We start from the raw sequence: 17,792 nt of genomic DNA on the forward strand, positions 1-17,792 counted from the left end.
CAGAGGGGCTCTGACCCACGCTGCAGCCTCTCCTTCTTGGACTCGCTGATTTTAGTGTTTTCTCTCTGCCTGCCTGCCGGTTTCATGGAACTTGGAGAATCTTAGTACCTTTGTGGGTTCTTCCACGAGTCCCACCAAAGTGGGCTACGGGCGAGGAGTTACGGGGGATGCAATGGGAAGGCAAGTAGAGAGAATGCAGGTGTCCCTTATGGAGGTCTGTTGTGCCTTCAGACCAAAAATATGTTCTGCTGAACGTTGTCAATGCTCTTCAGCATAAAATACCTTCTTACTATTAACTTTCTTTGTTAGTAAATACCACTAATGGGTAAAGAGTGGTAGCTTTCCATTCTCTCTACTACAATGTTTTCCACTCTTTGAAAAATGGTTGCTAATCCTTGACTTGGTATTTTCCTACACAGTCTTGTGAGATGATAACCACCCTTGTGATTTTTTCACAGGATGGTGTTTTCACATATCAAATTTCAGTAAGATATTTGAAGTATTAAGCAATAAATCAGTGGGCTCCTTGAAACTCTGCAAAGGAAAAATTGGCAGGTGGGACTTGAGGCTTGCAGTTGCTGCACTGTAAGAAGCTAAAGGCAGTGAGAATATTTTAATAAAATATCACCTCATTTCCTTTTTTCCTTTGAAATGTCTGCTATTGGTCACTGTCAGAGACAAAACACTGCACTAGATGTACTTTGATCTCACCCGATAGGGCAGGGTCCAAAAATACTTAAAGGTATTAGCGTCTTAGGGCCCGAGCTCCCAAGACCTTTGCAATCTTTGTGCACATACAGACATATCAGTGTATTCAGTCTTGCAAGTTCTAATATTCTAATGCTCTAATACTCTAAGAACATAGTGCTTCTAGCTTAGGTAGATGTATGGCCGAAAATTCAAGCCTCATCATATATTCTGGATCATCAGCTCAGGGCAAGATTTGCTTGTTCATCAAATGCAAACTCCGGACTCACTGATACTTGGTCATCAGAGGAGTCTGAGCAGTAACACAGGGAAAAGGAAACTGCAGCAGAGAATATATGTGTATCTTACCTTGTACAGGAGTTTTCTTTTTCCTTTGTTTTGGGTTAATTTAATTTTCCTTAGGGGCTTCCAAATCCATAACTTACCCTGCAACCCAGTGTTGCCACATTCCAGATGGTTTCTGACTGGAGGTGCCCAGCTGAAGTTTTATTGCTTTGTTTCCAGACTCTTGTATTTCTCAGCTCTTTCCAAGTTGCTGGAACTGCTGCCCCCGCTGCAGGGAAGAGCTCTACAGAAGAGGAGCACATGAGCCTGTGGTCCCTTTTTCATGCACAAATGTGAGTTTGGGACAAGAGGAAGGATGTTCTTGGCGTTTGTGCAGTATTAACTGCACAGGCTGTGTTTGAACAGTGAGTTTGTTATACAACTCAGAGTATCTCAGGATTTCCTTAAATGGAACATTTGCATACAAGTTATATAAAAAAGCAGGATGATGGTATTTGCCATCACCTGAAGCCACTGATTTATGAGTTAATCTCTGACAATTTACCTCCTGGGCCCTTGTTGCTCGCCCCTGCATAACGCCTATACAGGAGCCTTCATTTGCATCACTTACAGGTGTGTGGTGTGTGCTAATTGATTCCTGCTGGCGCAGGTCTTTGAAGATATGAAGCTCAACACTGGTGCTAAATATTCTTCTTTTAGGCAGCCCTGCCTTAGTTTCAACTGACAAATGTTAATGCTTTGGCACAAGCAGCCCCTGTGGCTTGTGTCCGAGCCTTCAGTGCTGCCTCTAATTACTCAGCTGTAGCTACACCTGGGCATTACATCTCCCCAGGTAATTAATACCTCAAGACCTATCCTTCAGTCGTCACCTGTACACTTGTGTTAGACTGTTGACCGCCGTTGCATGCAATCCTTGAGTATTTGTATTTCCACCAAGCAGAACGTCAGGCCTTATTTATTACTGAGTTGGCATAACGATAGGTAGGGTTGGGAAATGGCATTCCAGCTGCCTGGATTCAATAATGGATATAATTCAGTTTTTCAGTCTTCTTCACGCAAGGAAGGTGTCTGCAGGTGCTGTCTGGCCATTAAAATGCCACCAGGAAGATGATGTCTTGATGACCAGCTCTGTGTTAGTCAGCTCTAAAGAAATTTTGGAGGGGAGTTTGTGGCTGGTTATGGTTCTGAGGGCCTGAGACCCTGCCTTTGAACCACTGCAAGGTGGCTGTGCTCTAGCTATTCTTTTTATTTCTTATATATATTTCTTAATGAGTTTGCCAGAAATGGAGTATATTGTCATTTGCAGGGACTTTACCCGTCAAGTGAGGCTGTGAAAGAACCAGAGCAAACAGGAAGCCCTTGTCCTCAGGCCCTAATTTGAACAGTATGTGTGTTTACAGAGAGGCAGCTAACACCGATTTCGCTATACGCTCGCGCTGAGCAGAGGCTTGCAGAAGTCTCTTGGGGAGGCAGAATGTAAACACATCTTGCGTTTCAATGCAGGGAGAGAGGACAAAGCACAGGAAAAAGATGCAGAGAGGGACCTAGAGGGGTTGTGGCCAAGGGCAGGAGATGGCTAAAGGCAACCTTTCTGTCTTCCAAGTATATCTGTATGTATGTATGTATATGTCATTTAATCTGTTCTTAGGGTTCAGTCCTGCTCACATTGCCATTACCAAGCAGCACACATAGGATCATAGAATGGTTTGGGTTGGAAGGGACTCTAATGCCCCCCCGGTCCCACCCACCTCCCACCAGACCAGGTTGCTCCAAGCCCCCTCCAACCTGGCCTTGAACCCCTCCAGGGATGGGGCAGCCACAGCTTCTCTGGGCAACCTGGGCCAGGCTCTCACCACCCTCACAGCAAAGAATTTCTTCCCCAGGTCTCATCTCCATCTCCCCTCTTTCAGTTTCTTCACTTTCTGTAACTGTAAGCTGTTGCGTTTCACTGCTATGAGGTATTAGAATAGTTTCTTCACCGTGCTGTGTGCCCTTTGATGGCAGATGAAGCGTACACCGCTCCTTGGAATAAAATACACTGTAGTCACTCTAATTGTCAAAAGAAACCCAGAGCCCTGTCTATCGGTCTTCACAACTCTTTGTATCCGACGCAATCCCAAAGACAGACGCGAACTGCTGCATATGGGTGGTTTGACCAAAGATCTGCCACCAGCTGAGCCACCATCAATATCTCTGAGTATGATGAAGAAATTGAAGAAAAATGGATGACCTTATCTCTGTTCCCTTAAGGGATAAGGTGAATTTTATTTGCTTGCATTTTACATGAACTGTGTGCATGTAGACAATAACACAAAACAGTTGATATATAAATGTATCTTAAAGCACTAATTCACTCATCTGTGGGGGTCTATTACCTGTTTCCAGCTAAAACTGTGCAATTGGGGAACTTTGTTGTGCTCTTTATGAGAGGGGGGACCTAAATCTATACTTCATGGAAGTGTTTGGTAAGTAAACACACATTAATCTTAATGAGACTATGGTTTTGTTGTAGTATCAATGCCAGAACAGCCCTCCCTGTTACACTGTAAGTTCTCTGTTGGTATTTATATGGGATGGTCAGGCTTTTTTTTTTTTTAACTGGTTGAAGGCTACTTTTTGATGGATTGGTCCCAAAATCTGTTTTAAAAAAAAAGCTGGAATGAAAAAGTGGGAATTCTTCGTAGCCAGATCTGCATCACCCTGTGTCCCTCTACAAGTGTAATTGGGAAATCTAGGAAAGAGCTGTGTTCCCTCCTCACGTGCCAGGAAACAGCCATCGCCCAAAGCGGTGACTTGGTTTGGACCGAGCTCCTTCTGCTCAAGGAACCCAGGAGCTGCCTTTTCCCTCCCCCAGTAGATTCAGTGGAGTGAAACTTCTGACAAGTTGCCTGGCGTTTTAAAGGTTCTGAAGCGGCAGAGAAATCATGAGTCAGAATAGACCTAAGGAATGTTTTCCAACCCAAATAGTTTATTTAAGTGAAGTGCAGTCTGAAGAATGGGGGCAGGGAGGGAGATGGGACGTCGGCTCAGACATTCTTATGATTTCAGCTGAAGTTTTTCAGGTCCTGGGGAGGAGCTATTTTTCTTAACCCTCTCATTGAAAGTTAAGTATCTGAGCAGCTACAGTCAATGCCACAGACAATCAACACATCTTTTCTTCTGACTACAACAACAAGGTCTATATTTTTGTGGAGAGTCAGAGGAGAATAAATAATCAGAATAAATGACAGGTTTAATGAAAGGGAACAGAAAAGCTTCCCTCATTTACTTTAGTTTAAATCTGGGTAACTAGTAAATTAAATGAAATTTCTTTGGAGTGCCACTGGTCTGAAAATAAAAGTTCTCTGTATCTTCAGATATTCCTTTATGTTTGCTGATGTTCGTATTGGTAGATTAATACTGCAATTGACTCCCCCATGAATTCTACCCTAAAAACTCACCACCTAAATCACAGCAAATGGGTAACACCTGATGATGTGCACTACTACCAGCTACCTATGTATTTACAGCAGCATATACACACTGGTATATTGGCACAGGGTGGGTTTTTTTGCTTTCTGTTCCTTTCTTCCGCCTGTCCTCCACCATTAGAAAAACCCCCACCCAAAACAGCCTTGTCTGGCTTTTGTTTCCACTGTGCTCGAGGGAGCTGCTGCGAAACTATTCTGCGGTTTGCCCTGATGCAGTGCAGCTGTTGGGGAGGACAGCACCAGCATCCCCCCAGCCCTCCCAGCGCCCCGCAGAGCTCCAGCCCTTTCCTCCGCCTTCCTCCCACCGAAACCGCTGGCAACTCCCCGCTTTCAGTATCCAGGCAGAGAAAGCTCACGCTGGCTGTTCTCCTTATTCCAAAGTGTAGTAAGAGAGGAGGGGGAGAGGAGCCACTGTGAACCTCTTGGTGTTATGAAAAAGTAAGAGACGGTCATCACTGACTGCAAATAATTGGATTTAAACCGCTCTTCTCTCTCACACAGCCCTTCAGAAGAGAAGGGGTGCAAGTCTCAGAGGAAGTTTGAGCAGAAACGGTCAGCAGTGTGCTTGGGCTTGCCTGAAGAGTAGGGGCCTTAAAATAACATAGAGATGAGTTACCTGCACTGTTAGAACCCACTTTCGACAATAAACCCTTCCTGTTTTCCCTCTCCTCTCCTTCTCGTCAGTGCTGTGCCGCATTGCACAGGCACAGCGCTCCCGGCAGAGAACCGTGGACCCCACGGTTGACAGCTCAGGGAAAGGCACACCCTTTGGTCAGCATAATGACCATTTACCTTTCGGCAAAACCCACATGACTCATTAAAGACTAAATATATCTGTTACCCTGAGATATGTATGAAAGGCAGCTGGGAAGGGCTGGTTCAACTGTAGCTTCTGTCTGGCTGTGGCATCTGGAAGTCCTCTCTTAAAGACAATGTCTTAAAGACAACATCCAGTGAAACTCTCACTTTGGCCCCCAGTGGCAGTTTATTCAGAGTTATTGCATCGTGTGCGCTGCGCTTCTTGGACATGAAACGACCTGACTGCAGGACCTGCAACTAAAGGAAAATACAAAATATTTTAAAAATTAGGTTTAAATTATGAAATGGTAAAGTGCTGTGGTGTGTGTTTACTGACAGCAGTCAGCCTGAAGCTCACTGACAGTTCATATTACTTTGGTCCCTGTAGCTTGGGGCAGGGTCACTCCTAGACAGATTGTGTTTCAAGGCTTTAACCCTTTTAACTTGCTGTTCTTGGAAAGGTCTCACCTCTGTGTGCCAGTCAGTCAGGTGTAGCCCAAATGACCTTGGTTGATAACAAACTCTTCTTTCAAAAAGTATATATCCCATTTTTTTACCACGTCAATCATCTTGTGCATGTGAAAAAAAAAAAACAACCAACAAACAACCCCATAAATTTTATATAGTAAAATATCAGAAATGCTTAGTTCTCCAGAAACTTTGATAAGGCTGAACATAGCTTTATTTCGTGAAGGCTGGCTTTTAGTACAGCTGATGGTTTGTTGCTGAGATACGAATTGTTGGAAATTGCATAGGAAAACTGCTTGAATGGGCCTCTACCTTTAGTTGCGTTGCCTGTCCGATAATGCTGTTTCCTCTGCACTCCTCCTTAGTCTGGAGTAAATACAGTTAGACTGTAACTACCACCAAACAGGCTGGAAAACTCACTAAGAGTGGTTCAGTTTATAAAGACGAGCATGGGCAGACCCGCCTCTCTGTGGCCCACGGACCTGGTGGTCCGGATGCTGAAGAGAAATAAGGCTTGGAAGGATTCCTCTGAACCCTATCAGCGTAATCTCGGAGCGCTTTGGCAGGCAGTCCCTCAGAAAAGGGACGTGGAAGTGTAAAGATGGGGGAGGAAAGAGGATGAGGAAATACTTTAATAAGAAAGCCTACCAATCCTAGACAGGCTGTGGCAAAGTTTCCTTGAAATTCCTCCATCCGGGAGCCGGAGCCCCGGTTGGGAGGACTTATTGCTGAGCCACGTTTGCTTGTGTCTTGGGGAGAGGGCTGGAGAGCGATGGGGTGGTTTGTTCCAGCTCCGTAGCCATGTGGCAGCGCGGCGCTTGCTGCAAAGGATTCCTCCGTCATTACGTTTCTTCTCCCAGGCTCCACGGGCCGTTCGGCTCTCAGAATCTCAGAATCTATGCTTAAAATTATGAGGTCTAAAAAAAAAAAAAAAAAAAGAGAAAAGCCTCCTTTCTGCCCTCCCCCTCGTCAGTAGCCGCGTGGTTCCCATCGAGCGGGTGGGAGGCTGCGGCATTAAATGCAGCATGAAGGGGCCCCTGCCTGTGCCCACGGCGGGCTGTAAGTGACGTGGTGCCGGGTGTGCAACACCTGGAAGACACAGACCCAGCTCTGGGGGGGTGTTTGACCTGGGAAGCGAAGTTCCCTCTGGGCCTGGGGAGAGCTGGGTTCTGGGGAAGATTCACACGATGAATGGGGGATCCCGCTCTGGGTCACAGGGGAAAAGCTGGAGAAAAACTCGCCTGATGATTTTTTTTCCCTCTCACACATGGTCGTAGGATCCACAGACTGAAATCACATCCTGGAGTTAACCTCCCACGGCTGTCTTCTTGGGACTGAGTAGTTGACTTGTCCTTTTCTTTGCTGAGACGGGAGCTGCCGATGGATGTGCAGATTGACCCCAGCCCTTCCTGCTTATTCCTGGGGCAGGGGTGGTGGGAAGGGCCAGCCTGTGTTTTATCTTCTGTCATACCTGCCCACAAGCAAGGCCATATTTTAATCTGTGTGTATGAAAGACAACTAAACATAAACAATAAATTTGTGAAAAATGCATCATTTCTCTATATGCCATAATTTGTTAAAAAGCCTTTAGATGCCCAGATACTGAACTAGCTGTATCATAAATGTGCAGGAGCTGATTGTTCATTTAACAGTGACTTACCTGTAGATCAATCATCTCCTCTTAAGATTTTTTTTCTAAAGGGAGGAAGAATTTTTTTTTCCTCTGCAAATCCTTTTGACTGGCAGGACTGAGTTAAAACCCAGTCTATTATTCCTCTCATTCTAGTGACTATTTAAAATTCAGTTCATTAATGGCTCGTGGTGATGTGTTTGCTTTGTACTTATCTGCTTCCACACAACTGTAAGATTCTAAGAAAACACAAAAATACATTACAGAAAGTCTTTACAGATGACCAAATTAAAAACCTTAAGTTATGAGACCAACTAAGATCTAGAGTTTATTCACCTAATTTAAAAAAATTACATTACTTTTCTTTGGAGAAAACCTGGCAAAATAAGGATGCTCATGTGCTTATTCACCTGGGCAAGTTTTCTTCTGGGTCTCTAGGATATTAGTGCTTGGTCTGAATTTTAAGAGTTTTGGTGGATCTCACATTTCATTTCTCTGTGCCTCAGTTCCTCAAGGATTAATTGCAAACAGCAGCAGGTCCTTGTCTAACTATATTGTGATAGTAAGTTCAATAAACTTGTTGTGAAGCACTGAGAGGCTTTGAAAATATGAGAACATTTTTGCTACTAGAAATTACTTAATGGAAGTTGGATAGAAGGCTACATTTTGCATATTTTGGGCTATATAAAACATGGGCATATGCAAAAGTTAGGCCATATATATTTAACCTGTAAAGGAATAGTTGTGTTGGCCTTCTTTCCATAAATTCTTACTGTTTGAAAAATCCTTCTCACAGAAAGCCCTGGGTCCCCCAATAAAAGCTTTAAAATAAAACAATGAATAGTTTAACTCTGAATAAAATTACGTGAAACGGAGGCAACACACCACTAAGACCCAAGGAACAGGGCTAAAAAAGCTACAAAACTGCTTCAGTCCTGTGCAATAAAATGCTGAAGCAACCTAAAAGATGATTTTCTCCATTCTTCTGTTTATTCATGCTGTAGCATGAGAAAGTACCTGCTTAACTGGGAAAGTGTAGTTTGCTGTGGTACGGTACCTACTGATACAGTAAATTGCTTATTAGGGAATTTGCCGCTTATTGAGTTATTTTTATATGAAATGCTCTTCTCACATACCTAACACGCACATACATGTCTGCGCAAACACATGCATACACATCACAGAGTGACCTCAGCTTATCTACTTACAAATATGTGAATAATCCTCTTAAATGCAAAAATCAAAGCAATCTGATAGGAACATGAACTGCTTTCTGAACCTAATAATGTTTAAACTCTCTTTTTTGGCATTACAGTTCCAGGACTGAAGCCTATGGCTAAGGTAGGGACTCTACTTTTCCCGTGCAGAAGAGTTGATCGGACACAGAGGTAGTGAAAGGGAGGAAAACTCCAGAAATCTGTGTCTCTAGAAATGCAGCCCCACGTTATGAGCTGATGGAGCTGCAGTCCTCTCAGTGGAGCTGCTTCCATTTACCCCTGGCAGGTCCCAGGCCCAGGCTCACTTCCACTGCTGCCTTTTGAATCCCTGCCAGAGCGAGGTATAACTTAAACCAGAAACAGATGTGGATGGCTGTAGCTGAGCTGCAGAATACATAGAGGCTCCGTACGTGTTAATTTTCCATGCATTTGTTACAGGGTTGCAGAAATATCTTTAAAATCCTGTGGCTAATGGACCCTGAATGGTGAGAAAAGCTTCTCCTTTGTTTGCTGCAAATTATCTTGCATTTCCCCCTTCCCCGCTCAGATCGCACTACATTTATTTTGAATTGTTTGCAGCCTTTTCTGCGAAGCATCATGGGAGCCTGCTCTTAAGCGATTGCAAATGTTTCTGCGGTAATCATTTCCATTAGGGACGCCAGCTGGATCGTCCCCGGCTCACTAGCTGAAGCCTCTGTCCTTTGCTCCTCAAAAAATAAAAACACAGTGGGAATAAATATTTTTAATTTGTATAAAAATGGTCCTGAAAATGTGGGGTGCATGTAGCATATAGGAATGGATAAAGTGAGCATTCCTTGAAGCAGAGATGTGCCATAGTAAAAATTCTTTTTCAGTGCACTGTGGTTTTGGAAGCCCGACCAAAAGAAAAATGAGAGGTTTCCAGAAAAAACAGAGCAATGGGCCAAACTAAGCAAAATACTTAAAGTGAGCAAAGCAAAGCAAGAGCCCGTTAACAGTTTGTAGCAAGAGACTGTATTTTCTTTTCCAACCTTCTACCCCAGGAACTTTGTCTTAACATCAAACAAAAAACACAATAGGAATAAACAGATTGTTGGAGAAGCACTGGGGCTGCAGCAACCGGGCTACTCCGAAGATAAAACAAGGGCTGCCTTTGGATGTGATTTAATTCTTTTTTTTTATGGAAGGTTCACTGCTGTTGTTCACTTACAAATCAAGACTGGATCACTGAACTCTGCCACCTGGGCAGGTGTTTAGCCCCTTTATCAAAGTGCTGTCAGATTTCCTGTGTTTTCTCAAAGGAAAGAACCTTTCTTTAGTAAGAAGGGGCACAGATGCATTTGTCTCTTGAATTGCAGGAATGAGAAGAAGAACGTTTAGGAATATTCAGAGGTCCTCATCACTTTTTTCCCCGGTGGTGTTTGTGTAGTCTGAAATGAAGGTGGAGAAGGAGAGTCCAGTTTTCCCACTGCAAGAATTTCCATGGCTGCATTTCCCACTGAGTAAGTCCTCACAGTCCACAGTGGCTTCTGCAGCTTTAATACTAAAATTTTGAGCGGCATATCTATCAGCTTGTTCAATATTCCGTTTCTCCTCACCACTACAGAACAGTTCTGCAGGGGATATCAAATGGGCTATGCTTGCAACCAAGATTTCCAGCCTCTGAAGTTATCAACTGATCTTTTAAATTGAAATTGGCCTCCTGGGCAGGGTACCAGCCCAGGGCCCGTCTGCCACGTATGTCCCATCTCTGTGTGGAGCACAGGAATGTGAAGAAGTCGTGTTGGCTCCCTGTGCTGGTGGGAGGGTTACAGTGTCGCTGGCAGATTGCAGACTGGTTTTGCCTCAGAAAAAAAAGCATTCGTCTCTCCATGTTTGTTGCAAAAGAAAAAAGGAATGCCTCCTCTGAGTTTCAGAAAAATCACCTGAAGAAGGTACCGTTCTGCAGCAGTGACGTGTAGAGCCTGTGTTGTGGGAAGGCTGAGACATTTCTGTGTTCCCAGTTCTTGTTGGACTGTTCAAAGCAATAGCTAATAAGACAGAGAGACTGGGTATCTTCCCAACAAAAACGCCCTATTGCACTTCAATAATGGGAGTGAAAATCATATCAGACAATGGACCTTTGAAGACAAGTGAGGAAAAGCACTCTGTGCACCTGGAGAAGTCTAGAACGTGACTTTTAAATGGATAAAGTATTGAATAGTAGCATTCTCCATGCTATTCTCCCCAGTTCAGAAGATACCACCTGTAAAGAAGGCATTTGTCAGGACACTGAGGCCACTAATGGTGGCCAATCTCGCCCTGGGGTCTCCACCCTCACCCATGGGAGCCCTGTTTCAGCTCAGCAAGGGGTCACCAGTCCCTCCCTCAGTTATGTCGTAGGTGTAGCATCTTCAGCCCTGTTTCTGGCCCTGCCTCCTGGATGGACTTGAGCGCTGCACGGTGTGTGAATTGTGTCTCGCATGAACTTGGGACCCACAGTGTAGCCCTGTCTCTGGCCGGTCTCCTCGTGCTTGTGACTGGGGTCCCCAGAAGGACCCCGGACCTGACTCCGTGTCTCTGAGTCTTCCACTCTTGATGGATCCTGTCACCAGCACCTGGCTCTGCCTGCTGTGCTGCATCCACTCCTACCTTTCTGGAAACTTATTAGACAAGCTATAAAACATTTCTAATTTATATTTGAATATGGATGGAAAAAAAACATAAAAGAAGGTGGAGTGGCAGGTTTGTGGGAGGTTCCAGGCTTGAACCCAGGAGAGTTACCATATCGTGAATCTCAAAATATTTTACTTTAGTTGGCTGAGGGAGCGAGGAGGTTCCAGTAAACAGAAAAAAATGATCATAACTTATTTAGGGAAAGAAAAATTCATTTTCTGAGGTACTGCATCTCAGGCGGGGTCTAGAAATGAACACACACACTAAAGACTCCTGTGGTACCCTGCACTGGAAAGGAACCACCCTTCGTGTTCTTGTGAAATTAAGCACTGTGCAACTGTATTCTCTTTGGTTAAATTGCACTGTATTTCTGCTCGTTATGGAACCTCTGCCATCCTGTTACACATATCCCGATGTCTTGTGCAGTTAACTTCAGTATCCTACTTTAGTGGGAAGAACAGAAAGTCCTAAAGAAGCCAAGTACTTTAGAAAAATGTCATTACACCTATTGTTCATCCTGCTGACTACTAGACTGTTTTGAAATCATTGGGAAAAATCAGAAATGAAAGAAGTAATGGGTTTTTTTGACAGTGAAAGTGATTACTGATCTGCTTTCTCAGCATGCGTTCTGGCTGGGTATCAGTTGTTCTAAAATTGAAATGAAAAATAAGTTAAGGAAAACGGTGTTTGGGTGAGTCAGTTTTCCTTATCAACCGACAGCTGATCGCTGAAGGCATCAACGTGTCAGGATGCGAAGAGGAAGTTGTTACGGGTTTGCCACTAGAATTGAGGTGACGAGCCTTCAGGTAGTGCAGTTCAACACCAACTGAGCCCTTCCCAGCCTCCGAGGACTCCACCTTCAGAGCAAAGCTAAAGACTCCGGAGTGAAGCGTCCTCTACGTTGGGGAGGCCTCACTCCAGGCAAATCTCCACCTCTACAGAAATGAACATTCATGACATTTTGCAGTTCACTTGGCTCCCCAGTCACAAGCGGTTTCACCTTATGAATTAATGGCATCGTGCAGCCTCCAGCTAAGAAAAGTAAATATAAACGTGGGAGCCCCCTCACCTCCGTTTGGCAGCCATAAAAGCAGCAGTGACATGTTAGAGCTGGAATTTGTGCGGGGCCTTTCTCATTAACCTAGAAATTGTAGCCAACTGAATGCCACAGCCTGAGAGAGATGCTCTCATGTATAAACAAAACCCTACGGAAAGAACAACCACGCTGCAGTCTGCCTTGGTTCAGCTTGCTTTCTCAAACTGTTTTATTTTAAACCAAAAAGATTTAATTCTCTTTTGCAAGTCCTCATGCTGCTATTACCTACATTAGAGGGAGAGAAAGAAAAATATTTAAGATGCTTTTATTGTTGTTGTTACTAGATTGCACAAGAGGGAAAAAGACCAAGCTGGAAACCATAAGAAAATATTCCAGCCTGGCACCGTAAGGGTGAACTGTGATATCAGCCATGGCCAAGTCCAGGCCTCCTTAAATAAACAGTGTCTGCAGGAAAGCAGAGCAAGTGCGGCCACTCTGCCACCCTCCAAGGGCTCCGAGCATATTTTGCCTCCTGTCTGGGGCTTGGTTTTTTGGGGAAACGTGAAAAATCAGTGAGTCCCAGCCCCGCAAGAAGAGCGCAGGGACCATGCCCGGAGGAGAAGGCCCTGAGAGGACAACCCGGCTCTGGACCCTGTGGCCAGGGGTTGGGCCAGACAGGGCCAAATTAACAGGGGCTGAAGCAGATTTTACACTTAAAAAGGTAGGCCTACACTGATGTCGTTTATTAAGGCAAAATAAAAGCTTTCAGGGGCTGTCCCACTGCGGCTTTGTGAATTTTTGCTGGAATCTGCCTGTCTGCCTGTCTAGGAGACTTTGTGGGCTTCTGGTTTAGAACTCACCTACTGAAGTCACCGGGTGACAAACCCACTGTACGAGCCTTTATCCCCAAAGCAATATGAATCGGATCAGGCCTGTATCCCACACTACCAAACCCAACCTAGAGTCATTTAGGAAGGAACCCCAGTCCCAGAGGACCGCAGGGATGGGTGGTCATTGCCTTCAGCTGGCTCTGGGCCATGGCTTGGGTCTGGTCTAGCTGGTTCAGCACTGGGTACTCAGAAGTCTGGGTACAGCACTGCCTCAGTAAATACAGAAGAGAATTTGGGCCCAAAGAGACAGGAACACTCTAGAACAACATCCCTACACCCCAGGAACTTCCAGGATTTCATACAACAGATCAGAAGCGTACCTGAGCGTTCCCCTTATCGTAGGTTAGACCTGCATCATACTGATTTCCATTACTTTTGTGCTCATTGCAGGCCCAGACCATCACTGCGTTTCTTTTGTGTGTCGTGCTGCAAGGTACGTTCTTCAGAACATCAGAAGCTATTTTAACGCACTAGTAATTCTTATGCGTAATGGAACATACAGCTTTAAATCTAGTTGATGTAATATTCCAGGCAGGTAATCTGCATAGAAATTGTGCAATAAGTTCAAAACGCCAGGTGAGTTAGTGTATTGGTTGAGGAGCAGTTCCGACGTAAGAAATCTGGAATTATTTTGTATGGAAGTGGAAAGAAACAACTGACGGGGAAAGACATCAAAGTGTGTCCTTGTCTCTTGGATACACGCTACACCTTAAGTATGGGTGGATGAATATCTTCCATGGTAGTAAATAAACAGTACTTAAAAGATGGATGCAGAGTGGTGCAGAGTGCCTCTTCGACACTTTAATTCTTTGATCCAATTTCTTAAACTAACAAGGCTTAAGCAATTGCACTGTCTTTCTGTTCCCATCCTAATGATATTTTAACTTTCTGACCATGTTTAAGTGCACGTGAGAGAGGGTTAGAGAGGGCCTTGGAAATATTACACTCTTACAAGTTTCATGGAAATGGGATGCTGAGTGGAAGAGAGAGATCTGAGTTAGAGCTTCTACACCCTGCTCTGGGAAAGAGACACTTGAGTTATTGGACACAAGGTAATTTAGCAGAGGCAGAGGAAAACAGGCTTCATTTCTTTTGCTGCTCATGAAGCTGCTTGTGTTTTCTTCTTACTTCTGTCTTTTTTTTCTTTCTTTCCTTTTTTAAGCAACAGAACTGCAAGACAAGGCTGTTCCTAGGAGGCCAGGATCTGGCATAGGTTTGAACCAGCTCCATAACAAACACTTCACAGGGGCTCTCTATTGGTGTGAAATCTCCCAGTAGCTGCTTCTCTGAACTTCTTGACCAATTTGAGTGGCCCAAATTGAACCAAAGATGGAGCAAAAACCTGGTTCTTTGATCTCTGCTTTCTTGTACTTATCAATGCCCTTTATCTTCCTCACTGTGTAGGTAAAAAGCTGGAAAGCAGTAAGAAGCTAGGATTTTTTCGTCTCCAAATGTTTTTAAGTCTCCAGTGGGGAAAATCAGGAAGTGTGAACAAATGTCTTGCAAACAATGGGCTATTGTGAGGGGAGCACTGAAAATGGTCTGAGGCAATATTGTGTGAGTGAACCAAAATTTCAGTTTTCTGCAGAAAATTACAGCCAGTCTAAAACAATCTGGCTGAGAGCTGGGTTAAGTATCCAAAAACATTTCTGATAAGAAAAAAATAAGGTACAACTTTTTGCCATTTTTTTTTGACTCTAAACATTTTCCCCACAGACAGTTTTAATTCTTCCCATTTTTTGTATTTGGGTGCTTGACTCTGTTGCTTTAAAATATTCTTTTAATTTAGGTGTATAATATGTTTATATCTCCTTATTAAGGACAAAAATATTATAGTTTGGATAAACTGTTTCAGAAAGACCAGTCGGATGGTAGCTTGCCTGTGCTAAACTTTATGCACACAAACACACTATCCCTTTTTCCGGTCTGAACTGTAGATGCTTTTAAGCACCTACTTCAGGAGAGGCTTTAGTGAGGTTATACAGATCCCACAGTACCACCAGGTCCAAGGAAAATAGTCCAGGCTGAATGAGCCAGTCATGGACCTGATGGGCTTTTTAAGCTGTCCACACAGAACTCTGACCACATCAGAGACTGGAAACCACCAACACAGCGACCTGCGGGGTTCGTTAAAGAGCCAGATGTTGGTTCAGAAAAATAAATACTTCCTCCAGCCTGGCACCTAAGTCCTGCAGCTCTCCATCAGAGGAGGGGGTATTCATGTAATGGGGTTGGATGCCACAACACTTCAGCCACTGCATGGCACTTTGACTTTTACCTCAAAATAGACATTAGAGGTACAGGTGATAAGTTCATAGCAGTGTTCAGCCCATGCACAGGGGCGTCTGGAGAGCAGCTCTGAGGAAAAAGACCTGGGAGTCCTGGTGGGCAACAGGATGACCATGAACCAGCAATGTGCCCTTTTGGCCAAGAAGGCCAATGATATCCTAGGGTGCACAGAGTGTGGCCAGCAGGTGGAGGGAGGTCATCCTCCCCCTCTGCTCTGCCCTGGGGAGGCCCCATCTGGAGCACTGGGTCCAGTTCTGGGCTCCCCAGTTCAAGCAGGACAGGGAACTGCTGGAGAGGGTACAGCAGAGGGCTACAAAGATGCTGAGGGGCCTGGAGCATCTCCCTTACGAGGAAAGGCTGAGGGACTTGGGTCTGTTTAGTCTGGAGAAGAGAAGACTGAGGGGGGATCTGATCAAGGCCTCTGAATACTTCAAGGGTGGGTGTCAGGAGGATGGGGCCAGTCTTTTTTCAGTGGTGCCCAGGGACAGGACAAGAGGTAACAGGCAAAACCTGGACATAAAAAGTTCCATGTAAAGATGAGGAGGAACTTGAGGGTGGCAGAGCCCTGGAAGAGGCTGCCCAGAGAGGTGGTGGAGTCCCCTTCTCTGGAGACATTCAAACCCACCTGTCCACGTTCCTGTGCGACCTGCTCTGGGTGACCCTGCTCTGTCAGGGGGTTGGACTGGATGATCTCCAGAGGGCCCTGCAACCCCTATAAAACCCCTGTTTTATACTGAAAGAGGGAGATTGAGATGAGATCTGGGGAAGAAATTCTTTGCTGTGAGGGTGGTGAGAGCCTGGCCCAGGTTGCCCAGAGAAGCTGTGGCTGCCCTATCCCTGGAGGGGTTCAAGGCCAGGTTGGAGGGGGCTTGGAGCAACCTGGTCTGGTGGGAGGTGTCCCTGCCCAGGGCAGGGGTGGGACTGGGTGAGCTTTAAGGTCCCTTCCAACCCAAACCATTCTTTCATTCTATGATTTGTTTTAAAGAGTGAGGTTTGAAGTGTGTAACATCACCTTCCAACTCTGATAAGATGTGAGGGGCAAAAGGGCAGAAATGAGCAGGCATTTTGGGCAGAGCTTTGTGCCTTGAGTTACTTCTGTGGCGCGTCTCACTTCTGCAGTGCCTGGAGAGCCTTGTGCTGGGATGATGCTCCTGCTGATGTGGCACCAGAATTTCCAAGTTTGTCAAGGAGAAGGTATTCCTGTTCCCTCCTCCTCCTTTTGTGCGCTGCAGCCCTACAGACGTGGCAGCTTCCTGAACCGCTTCCCAATTACAGGGTATGCATGCTGTACAGCCCTGAGACGGTCCGGACACGGAGAGAGTCAACAACTCCAAATTAAGAGCCACACGGCACCAAAAAAAAGGAGAAAAGGGAGGAGTCCAGAATAAAATCTTTTTATTTCCACAGAAAAGTTTGGTAGTGGCACAGCCCGATACATTGAGACTTGCTAGATCTCAGGATCTAAGTTTTGCTTGTTTTGTTGCAGTTCCTCAATAACATAAAAAAAATTAAAAAATTACTGCTGTGATTTGCCTAAAGCTTGCAAGATTGAGGCATTTGCAAGGGAAATCGTCAGGCTCTTTTGCCTGTCCCTTCTGAGAGGGGAGAAGCTGGGAGGCAGGCTGACCCGCTCACTCCCTGGGACTTTTAATTTTAAGTGTCTGGAGTTGCTGTGAGCAAGGCCGGGCTGTGGAACCTCGAAGGGTTTTATTACCCCCTTCCACGTCATCCCACAGTTCTCATATCTCTGGAAGAAATATTCAAGCAGAGCAGGGGGGAAGGGAATCCTTCGCTTTTTTGACCTGCAAGTTTTCTTGCACTCCATTAAAGCCTTTGCATCTTTAACCCGTAAGCATACCTTCTGCCAACAGTCGTTCCAAGGGCATTTCTGCTTCCCACGGGTTTGTCTGGAACACCAAACGGGTTAACATTCTCCTTTCCACCATGGAAAAGGACATTTTGCCCCTCTCCTCCCTGCCTGTACTTTACTGTTGTGAGTTAGAAGTAAGTTGTTCCATCACCTCTGAAGCTTTCCGTTCTTAAATACAAAGGTACTTGGTTACAAAAAGCAGTTCTAGGGTATAGCAGCAATATTTCTGAAAAACCGCAAAGAAGTGACATGAAGCCAGAGGATGCTTCTCAGTTCAGATGCCTTGAGTAGAATACAGTTTGTCACTGAGCTGGTGAAGTAAATCACCAGTAATTTGCAGCTAAGCATAAAGGGGCTTGCACTTCATTTAGGAAAACACACCGCGCGTGAGCTACAGCCTCCTCGGCAGCACTAGGACGAGCAACTTTAATGAATGGCAGATGTCTAAACTTCCCTGCTCTCCCCACCCACCTAAAAAAGTCTCCCTGCTCCCTGCC

The sequence above is a fragment of the Numenius arquata genome, chromosome 7 (genome assembly GCF_964106895.1).
Source record: "Numenius arquata chromosome 7, bNumArq3.hap1.1, whole genome shotgun sequence".
Lineage (NCBI taxonomy): Eukaryota > Metazoa > Chordata > Aves > Charadriiformes > Scolopacidae > Numenius > Numenius arquata.